The sequence below is a fragment of the Pseudophryne corroboree genome, unplaced genomic scaffold, assembly GCF_028390025.1.
Source record: "Pseudophryne corroboree isolate aPseCor3 unplaced genomic scaffold, aPseCor3.hap2 scaffold_3251, whole genome shotgun sequence".
NCBI lineage: Eukaryota > Metazoa > Chordata > Amphibia > Anura > Myobatrachidae > Pseudophryne > Pseudophryne corroboree.
The window spans coordinates 1-10,847 of NW_026969936.1; the positions used below are offsets into that span (position 1 = coordinate 1).

General features: G+C 35.6%; 4 non-coding genes across 4 annotated transcripts; all 4 read left to right on the top strand.

Moving 5' to 3' along the window:
* The first annotated feature begins 582 nt into the window (after positions 1–582).
* TRNAI-UAU (transfer RNA isoleucine (anticodon UAU)) lies at positions 583–675 on the top strand. Its single transcript is given in 2 exon segments — positions 583–620; positions 640–675. It is a non-coding gene; the product is annotated as a tRNA-Ile (tRNA).
* Positions 676–5,074: 4,399 nt separating this feature from the next.
* On the top strand, positions 5,075–5,167 carry TRNAI-UAU (transfer RNA isoleucine (anticodon UAU)). The gene is given in 2 exon segments: positions 5,075–5,112; positions 5,132–5,167. It is a non-coding gene; the product is annotated as a tRNA-Ile (tRNA).
* Positions 5,168–6,867: 1,700 nt separating this feature from the next.
* Positions 6,868–6,960, top strand: TRNAI-UAU (transfer RNA isoleucine (anticodon UAU)). Its single transcript is given in 2 exon segments — positions 6,868–6,905; positions 6,925–6,960. It is a non-coding gene; the product is annotated as a tRNA-Ile (tRNA).
* Positions 6,961–10,464: 3,504 nt separating this feature from the next.
* On the top strand, positions 10,465–10,557 carry TRNAI-UAU (transfer RNA isoleucine (anticodon UAU)). The gene is given in 2 exon segments: positions 10,465–10,502; positions 10,522–10,557. It is a non-coding gene; the product is annotated as a tRNA-Ile (tRNA).
* Positions 10,558–10,847: the final 290 nt, after the last annotated feature.

Here is a 10,847-nt window from a genome sequence, read left to right on the forward strand (position 1 = left end):
TAAAGCAGTTGCATCAAATTGATTTTCTGCAATATAGCATGATAATCCATACTGACAGCTCTGGATAGTACCAGCACATTTCTTGCAGGACTTGGTAATGCAAAGAACACAGTAAACAGCTTCAATTTTTTTCAAACATAAATAATTGACTATTAAAAACCTATCAGTCTTAAATAAAGACATCAGTAAGCACCACTGGCATAATGGGTAAGGCACTGTTCTCCTAAGCCAGTGATTGTGGGTTTAAGTCCCGTCTGAGTTGGAAGTTATTTACAGCAAGTGTCTCATCACTAGAGTTGATATTTTATCCTTGCTTCAACTGTAAAACAGTCTTGCAGTGTTTAGCTTGTAAAAAATGACCACAGAAGCTAAAATATGACATTAATTATGATAACATTGTTGTTGTTGTTTTTAAACCTTTTCTATCACCATGGACAGCTTATTCAAGTGCCATCTAGCATGCATGTTCCTTTGTTGCTCATCATTCATCACCAAAAATGATTTTCTTTTTCAATTCTTATGACTGTACTGATTGTATTGAATAAAATCCACATCTAGCATAACCAATAAATGCTGCAAAGTGCTCCAGTGGCGCAATTGGTCAGCGCGCGGTACTTATAAGACAGTATCTGTTGAGCAATGCTGAGGTTGTGAGTTCAAGCCTCACCTGGAGCATCTTTGTACACTGTTTTTTTTCCTTTTCTTATGTCATTAGTCATTGATTATAAACTGCTACCTTAATATTTAATATGATATTACAAAGGATGGAAGAAAGAAAGAAAAATCACAAACATGATTGTGCATTTAAGTTGTCAGCACACATCTGCTTTGGTTCAAATGCACTGCATATCTTCCTTCAGTCAGCCAACAAAACAGCAATGGAAAAGATTAACATACTGTTGGTAAAGCAGTTGCATCAAATTGATTTTCTGCAATATAGCATGATAATCCATACTGACAGCTCTGGATAGTACCAGCACATTTCTTGCTGGACTTGGTAATGCAAAGAACACAGTTAACAGCTTCAATTTTTTTCAAAAATAAATAATTGACTATTAAAAACCTAACTGTCCTAAATAAGAACATCAGTAAGCACCACTGGCATAATGGGTAAGGCACTGTTCTCCTAAGCCAGTGGTTGTTGGTTTAAGTCCCGTCTGAGTTGGAAGTCATTACAGCAAGTGTCTCATCACTAGAGTTGATATTTTATCCTTGCTTCAACTGTAAAACAGTCTTGCAGCGTTTAGCTTGTAAAAAATGACCACAGAAGCTAAAATATGACATTAATTATGATAACATTGTTGTTGTTGTTTTTTAAACCTTTTCTATCACCGTGGACAGCTTATTCAAGTGCCATCTGGCATGCATGTTCCTTTGTTGCTCATCATTCATCACCAAAAATGATTTTCTTTTTCAATTCTTATGACTGTACTGATTGTATTGAATAAAATCCACATCTAGCATAACCAATTAATGCTGAAAAGCGCTCCAGTGGCGCAATTAGTCAGCGCACGGTACTTATAAGACAGAATCTGTTGAGCAATGCCGAGGTTGTGAGTTCAAGCCTCACATGGAGCATTTTTGTATACTGTTTTTTTTTCCTTTTCTTATGTCATTAGTCATTGATTATAAACTGCTACCTTAATATTTAATATGATATTACAAAGGATGGAAGAAAGAAAGAAAAAACACAAACATGATTGTGCATTTAAGTTGTCAGCACACATCTGCTTTGGTTCAAATGCACTGCATATCTTCCTTCAGTCAGCCAACAAAACAGCAATGGAAAAGATTAACATACTGTTGGTAAAGCAGTTGCATTAAATTGATTTTCTGCAATATAGCATGATAATCCATACTGACAGCTCTGGTTAGTACCAGCACATTTCTTGCTGGACTTGGTAATGCAAAGAACACAGTAAACAGCTTCACTTTTTTTCAAAAATAAATAATTGACTATTAAAAACCTATCAGTCTTAAATAAGGACATCAGTAAGCACCACTGCCATAATGGATAAGGCACTGTTCTCCTAAGCCAGTGGTTGTGGGTTTAAGTCCCGTCTGAGTTGGAAGTCATTACAGCAAGTGCCTCATCACTAGAGTTGATATTTTATCCTTGCTTCAACTGTAAAACAGTCTTGCAGTGTTTAGCTTGTAAAAAATGACCACAGAAGCTAAAATATGACAAAAATAACATTGTTGTTGTTTTTTTTTAAACCTTTTCTATCATCGTGGGCAGATTATTCAAGTGCCATCTGGCATGCATGTTCCTTTGTTGCTCATCATTCATCACCAAAAATGATTTTCTTTTTCAATTCTTATGACTGTACTGATTGTATTGAATAAAATCCACATCTAGCATAACAAATTAAAACTACAAAGTGCTCCAGTGGCGCAATTGGTCTGCGCGCGGTACTTATAAGACAGTATCTGTTGAGCAATGCCGAGGTTTTGAGTTCAAGCCTCACCTGGAACATCTTTGTATACTGTTTTTTTCCCTTGTCATTAGTCATTGATTATAAACTGCTACCTTAATATTTAATATGATATTACAAAGGATGGAAGAAAGAAAGAAAAAACACAAACATGATTGTGCATTTAATTTGTCAGCACACATCTGCTTTGGTTCAAATGCACTGCATATCTTCCTTCAGTCAGCCAACAAAACAGCAATGGAAAAGATTAACATACTGTTGGTAAAGCAGTTGCATCAAATTGATTTTCTGCAATATAGCATGATAATCCATACTGACAGCTCTGGATAGTACCAGCACATTTCTTGCAGGACTTGGTAATGCAAAGAACAAAGTAAACAGCTTCAATTTTTTTCAAACATAAATAATTGACTATTAAAAACCTATCAGTCTTAAATAAAGACATCAGTAAGCACCACTGGCATAATGGGTAAGGCACTGTTCTCCTAAGCCAGTGGTTGTTGGTTTAAGTCCCGTCTGAGTTGGAAGTCATTACAGCAAGTGTCTCATCACTAGAGTTGATATTTTATCCTTGCTTCAACTGTAAAACAGTCTTGCAGTGTTTAGCTTGTAAAAAATGACCACAGAAGCTAAAATATGACATTAATTATGATAACATTGTTGTTGTTGTTTTTTAAACCTTTTCTATCACCGTGGACAGCTTATTCAAGTGCCATCTGGCATGCATGTTCCTTTGTTGCTCATCATTCATCACCAAAAATGATTTTCTTTTTCAATTCTTATGACTGTACTGATTGTATTGAATAAAATCCACATCTAGCATAACCAATTAATGCTGAAAAGCGCTCCAGTGGCGCAATTAGTCAGCGCACGGTACTTATAAGACAGAATCTGTTGAGCAATGCCGAGGTTGTGAGTTCAAGCCTCACATGGAGCATTTTTGTATACTGTTTTTTTTTCCTTTTCTTATGTCATTAGTCATTGATTATAAACTGCTACCTTAATATTTAATATGATATTACAAAGGATGGAAGAAAGAAAGAAAAAACACAAACATGATTGTGCATTTAAGTTGTCAGCACACATCTGCTTTGGTTCAAATGCACTGCATATCTTCCTTCAGTCAGCCAACAAAACAGCAATGGAAAAGATTAACATACTGTTGGTAAAGCAGTTGCATTAAATTGATTTTCTGCAATATAGCATGATAATCCATACTGACAGCTCTGGTTAGTACCAGCACATTTCTTGCTGGACTTGGTAATGCAAAGAACACAGTAAACAGCTTCACTTTTTTTCAAAAATAAATAATTGACTATTAAAAACCTATCAGTCTTAAATAAGGACATCAGTAAGCACCACTGCCATAATGGATAAGGCACTGTTCTCCTAAGCCAGTGGTTGTGGGTTTAAGTCCCGTCTGAGTTGGAAGTCATTACAGCAAGTGCCTCATCACTAGAGTTGATATTTTATCCTTGCTTCAACTGTAAAACAGTCTTGCAGTGTTTAGCTTGTAAAAAATGACCACAGAAGCTAAAATATGACAAAAATAACATTGTTGTTGTTTTTTTTTAAACCTTTTCTATCATCGTGGGCAGATTATTCAAGTGCCATCTGGCATGCATGTTCCTTTGTTGCTCATCATTCATCACCAAAAATGATTTTCTTTTTCAATTCTTATGACTGTACTGATTGTATTGAATAAAATCCACATCTAGCATAACAAATTAAAACTACAAAGTGCTCCAGTGGCGCAATTGGTCTGCGCGCGGTACTTATAAGACAGTATCTGTTGAGCAATGCCGAGGTTTTGAGTTCAAGCCTCACCTGGAACATCTTTGTATACTGTTTTTTTCCCTTGTCATTAGTCATTGATTATAAACTGCTACCTTAATATTTAATATGATATTACAAAGGATGGAAGAAAGAAAGAAAAAACACAAACATGATTGTGCATTTAATTTGTCAGCACACATCTGCTTTGGTTCAAATGCACTGCATATCTTCCTTCAGTCAGCCAACAAAACAGCAATGGAAAAGATTAACATACTGTTGGTAAAGCAGTTGCATCAAATTGATTTTCTGCAATATAGCATGATAATCCATACTGAGAGCTCTGGATAGTACCAGCACATTTCTTTCAGGACTTGGTAATGCAAAGAACACAGTAAACAGCTTCAATGTTTTTCAAACATAAATAATTGACTATTAAAAACCTATCAGTCTTAAATAAAGACATCAGTAAGCACCACTGGCATAATGGGTAAGGCACTGTTCTCCTAAGCCAGTGATTGTGGGTTTAAGTCCTGTCTGAGTTGGAAGTTATTTACAGCAAGTGTCTCATCACTAGAGTTGATATTTTATCCTTGCTTCAACTGTAAAATAGTCTTGCAGTGTTTAGCTTGTAAAAAATGACCACAGAAGCTAAAATATGACATTAATTATGATAACATTGTTGTTGTTGTTTTTTAAACCTTTTCTATCACCGTGGACAGCTTATTCAAGTGCCATCTAGCATGCATGTTCCTTTGTTGCTCATCATTCATCACCAAAAATGATTTTCTTTTTCAATTCTTATGACTGTACTGATTGTATTGAATAAAATCAACATCTAGCATAACCAATAAATGCTGCAAAGTGCTCCAGTGGCGCAATTGGTCAGCGCGCGGTACTTATAAGACAGTATCTGTTGAGCAATGCTGAGGTTGTGAGTTCAAGCCTCACCTGGAGCATCTTTGTACATTGTTTTTTTCCTTTTCTTATGTCATTAGTCATTGATTATAAACTGCTACCTTAATATTTAATATGATATTACAAAGGATGGAAGAAAGAAAGAAAAAACACAAACATGATTGTGCATTTAAGTTGTCAGCACACATCTGCTTTGGTTCAAATGCACTGCATATCTTCCTTCAGTCAGCCAACAAAACAGCAATGGAAAAGATTAACATACTGTTGGTAAAGCAGTTGCATCAAATTGATTTTCTGCAATATAGCATGATAATCCATACTGACAGCTCTGGTTAGTACCAGCACATTTCTTGCTGGACTTGGTAATGCAAAGAACACAGTAAACAGCTTCACTTTTTTTCAAAAATAAATAATTGACTATTAAAAACCTATCAGTCTTAAATAAGGACATCAGTAAGCACAACTGGCATAATGGATAAGGCACTGTTCTCCTAAGCCAGTGGTTGTGGGTTTAAGTCCCGTCTGAGTTGGAAGTCATTACAGCAAGTGCCTCATCACTAGAGTTGATATTTTATCCTTGCTTCAACTGTAAAACAGTCTTGCAGTGTTTAGCTTGTAAAAAATGACCACAGAAGCTAAAATATGACAAAAATAACATTGTTGTTGTTTTTTTTTAAACCTTTTCTATCATCGTGGGCAGATTATTCAAGTGCCATCTGGCATGCATGTTCCTTTGTTGCTCATCATTCATCACCAAAAATGATTTTCTTTTTCAATTCTTATGACTGTACTGATTGTATTGAATAAAATCCACATCTAGCATAACAAATTAAAACTACAAAGTGCTCCAGTGGCGCAATTGGTCTGCGCGCGGTACTTATAAGACAGTATCTGTTGAGCAATGCCGAGGTTTTGAGTTCAAGCCTCACCTGGAACATCTTTGTATACTGTTTTTTTTCCTTGTCATTAGTCATTGATTATAAACTGCTACCTTAATATTTAATATGATATTACAAAGGATGGAAGAAAGAAAGAAAAAACACAAACATGATTGTGCATTTAAGTTGTCAGCACACATCTGCTTTGGTTCAAATGCACTGCATATCTTCCTTCAGTCAGCCAACAAAACAGCAATGGAAAAGATTAACATACTGTTGGTAAAGCAGTTGCATCAAATTGATTTTCTGCAATATAGCATGATAATCCATACTGACAGCTCTGGATAGTACCAGCACATTTCTTGCAGGACTTGGTAATGCAAAGAACACAGTAAACAGCTTCAAATTTTTTTCAAACATAAATAATTGACTATTAAAAACCTATCAGTCTTAAATAAAGACATCAGTAAGCACCACTGGCATAATGGGTAAGGCACTGTTCTCCTAAGCCAGTGATTGTGGGTTTAAGTCCCGTCTGAGTTGGAAGTTATTTACAGCAAGTGTCTCATCACTAGAGTTGATATTTTATCCTTGCTTCAACTGTAAAACAGTCTTGCAGTGTTTAGCTTGTAAAAAATGACCACAGAAGCTAAAATATGACATTAATTATGATAACATTGTTGTTGTTGTTTTTAAACCTTTTCTATCACCGTGGACAGCTTATTCAAGTGCCATCTAGCATGCATGTTCCTTTGTTGCTCATCATTCATCACCAAAAATGATTTTCTTTTTCAATTCTTATGACTGTACTGATTGTATTGAATAAAATCCACATCTAGCATAACCAATAAATGCTGCAAAGTGCTCCAGTGGCGCAATTGGTCAGCGCGCGGTACTTATAAGACAGTATCTGTTGAGCAATGCTGAGGTTGTGAGTTCAAGCCTCACCTGGAGCATCTTTGTACACTGTTTTTTTTCCTTTTCTTATGTCATTAGTCATTGATTATAAACTGCTACCTTAATATTTAATATGATATTACAAAGGATGGAAGAAAGAAAGAAAAATCACAAACATGATTGTGCATTTAAGTTGTCAGCACACATCTGCTTTGGTTCAAATGCACTGCATATCTTCCTTCAGTCAGCCAACAAAACAGCAATGGAAAAGATTAACATACTGTTGGTAAAGCAGTTGCATCAAATTGATTTTCTGCAATATAGCATGATAATCCATACTGACAGCTCTGGATAGTACCAGCACATTTCTTGCTGGACTTGGTAATGCAAAGAACACAGTTAACAGCTTCAATTTTTTTCAAAAATAAATAATTGACTATTAAAAACCTAACTGTCCTAAATAAGAACATCAGTAAGCACCACTGGCATAATGGGTAAGGCACTGTTCTCCTAAGCCAGTGGTTGTTGGTTTAAGTCCCGTCTGAGTTGGAAGTCATTACAGCAAGTGTCTCATCACTAGAGTTGATATTTTATCCTTGCTTCAACTGTAAAACAGTCTTGCAGCGTTTAGCTTGTAAAAAATGACCACAGAAGCTAAAATATGACATTAATTATGATAACATTGTTGTTGTTGTTTTTTAAACCTTTTCTATCACCGTGGACAGCTTATTCAAGTGCCATCTGGCATGCATGTTCCTTTGTTGCTCATCATTCATCACCAAAAATGATTTTCTTTTTCAATTCTTATGACTGTACTGATTGTATTGAATAAAATCCACATCTAGCATAACCAAATAATGCTGAAAAGCGCTCCAGTGGCGCAATTAGTCAGCGCACGGTACTTATAAGACAGAATCTGTTGAGCAATGCCGAGGTTGTGAGTTCAAGCCTCACATGGAGCATTTTTGTATACTGTTTTTTTTTCCTTTTCTTATGTCATTAGTCATTGATTATAAACTGCTACCTTAATATTTAATATGATATTACAAAGGATGGAAGAAAGAAAGAAAAAACACAAACATGATTGTGCATTTAAGTTGTCAGCACACATCTGCTTTGGTTCAAATGCACTGCATATCTTCCTTCAGTCAGCCAACAAAACAGCAATGGAAAAGATTAACATACTGTTGGTAAAGCAGTTGCATTAAATTGATTTTCTGCAATATAGCGTGATAATCCATACTGACAGCTCTGGTTAGTACCAGCACATTTCTTGCTGGACTTGGTAATGCAAAGAACACAGTAAACAGCTTCACTTTTTTTCAAAAATAAATAATTGACTATTAAAAACCTATCAGTCTTAAATAAGGACATCAGTAAGCACCACTGCCATAATGGATAAGGCACTGTTCTCCTAAGCCAGTGGTTGTGGGTTTAAGTCCCGTCTGAGTTGGAAGTCATTACAGCAAGTGCCTCATCACTAGAGTTGATATTTTATCCTTGCTTCAACTGTAAAACAGTCTTGCAGTGTTTAGCTTGTAAAAAATGACCACAGAAGCTAAAATATGACAAAAATAACATTGTTGTTGTTTTTTTTTAAACCTTTTCTATCATCGTGGGCAGATTATTCAAGTGCCATCTGGCATGCATGTTCCTTTGTTGCTCATCATTCATCACCAAAAATGATTTTCTTTTTCAATTCTTATGACTGTACTGATTGTATTGAATAAAATCCACATCTAGCATAACAAATTAAAACTACAAAGTGCTCCAGTGGCGCAATTGGTCTGCGCGCGGTACTTATAAGACAGTATCTGTTGAGCAATGCCGAGGTTTTGAGTTCAAGCCTCACCTGGAACATCTTTGTATACTGTTTTTTTCCCTTGTCATTAGTCATTGATTATAAACTGCTACCTTAATATTTAATATGATATTACAAAGGATGGAAGAAAGAAAGAAAAAACACAAACATGATTGTGCATTTAATTTGTCAGCACACATCTGCTTTGGTTCAAATGCACTGCATATCTTCCTTCAGTCAGCCAACAAAACAGCAGTGGAAAAGATTAACATACTGTTGGTAAAGCAGTTGCATCAAATTGATTTTCTGCAATATAGCATGATAATCCATACTGAGAGCTCTGGGTAGTACCAGCACATTTCTTTCAGGACTTGGTAATGCAAAGAACACAGTAAACAGCTTCAATGTTTTTCAAACATAAATAATTGACTATTAAAAACCTATCAGTCTTAAATAAAGACATCAGTAAGCACCACTGGCATAATGGGTAAGGCACTGTTCTCCTAAGCCAGTGATTGTGGGTTTAAGTCCCGTCTGAGTTGGAAGTTATTTACAGCAAGTGTCTCATCACTAGAGTTGATATTTTATCCTTGCTTCAACTGTAAAACAGTCTTGCAGTGTTTAGCTTGTAAAAAATGACCACAGAAGCTAAAATATGACATTAATTATGATAACATTGTTGTTGTTGTTGTTTTTTAAACCTTTTCTATCACCGTGGACAGCTTATTCAAGTGCCATCTAGCATGCATGTTCCTTTGTTGCTCATCATTCATCACCAAAAATGATTTTCTTTTTCAATTCTTATGACTGTACTGATTGTATTGAATAAAATCAACATCTAGCATAACCAATAAATGCTGCAAAGTGCTCCAGTGGCGCAATTGGTCAGCGCGCGGTAGTTATAAGACAGTATCTGTTGAGCAATGCTGAGGTTGTGAGTTCAAGCCTCACCTGGAGCATCTTTGTACATTGTTTTTTTCCTTTTCTTATGTCATTAGTCATTGATTATAAACTGCTACCTTAATATTTAATATGATATTACAAAGGATGGAAGAAAGAAAGAAAAAACACAAACATGATTGTGCATTTAAGTTGTCAGCACACATCTGCTTTGGTTCAAATGCACTGCATATCTTCCTTCAGTCAGCCAACAAAACAGCAATGGAAAAGATTAACATACTGTTGGTAAAGCAGTTGCATCAAATTGATTTTCTGCAATATAGCATGATAATCCATACTGACAGCTCTGGTTAGTACCAGCACATTTCTTGCTGGACTTGGTAATGCAAAGAACACAGTAAACAGCTTCACTTTTTTTCAAAAATAAATAATTGACTATTAAAAACCTATCAGTCTTAAATAAGGACATCAGTAAGCACAACTGGCATAATGGATAAGGCACTGTTCTCCTAAGCCAGTGGTTGTGGGTTTAAGTCCCGTCTGAGTTGGAAGTCATTACAGCAAGTGCCTCATCACTAGAGTTGATATTTTATCCTTGCTTCAACTGTAAAACAGTCTTGCAGTGTTTAGCTTGTAAAAAATGACCACAGAAGCTAAAATATGACAAAAATAACATTGTTGTTGTTTTTTTTTAAACCTTTTCTATCATCGTGGGCAGATTATTCAAGTGCCATCTGGCATGCATGTTCCTTTGTTGCTCATCATTCATCACCAAAAATGATTTTCTTTTTCAATTCTTATGACTGTACTGATTGTATTGAATAAAATCCACATCTAGCATAACCAATTAATGCTACAAAGAGCTCCAGTGGCACAATTGGTCAGCGCGCGGTACTTATAAGACAGTATCTGTTGAGCAATGCCGAGGTTGTGAGTTCAAGCCTCACCTGGAGCATCTTTGTATACTGTTTTTTTTCCTTTTCTTATGTCATAAGTCATTGATTATAAACTGCTACCTTAATATTTAATATGATATTACAAAGGATGGAAGAAAGAAAGAAAAAACACAAACATGATTGTGCATTTAAGTTGTCAGCACACATCTGCTTTGGTTCAAATGCACTGCATATCTTCCTTCAGTCAGCCAACAAAACAGCAGTGGAAAAGATTAACATACTGTTGGTAAAGCAGTTGCATCAAATTGATTTTCTGCAATATAGCATGATAATCCATACTGACAGCTCA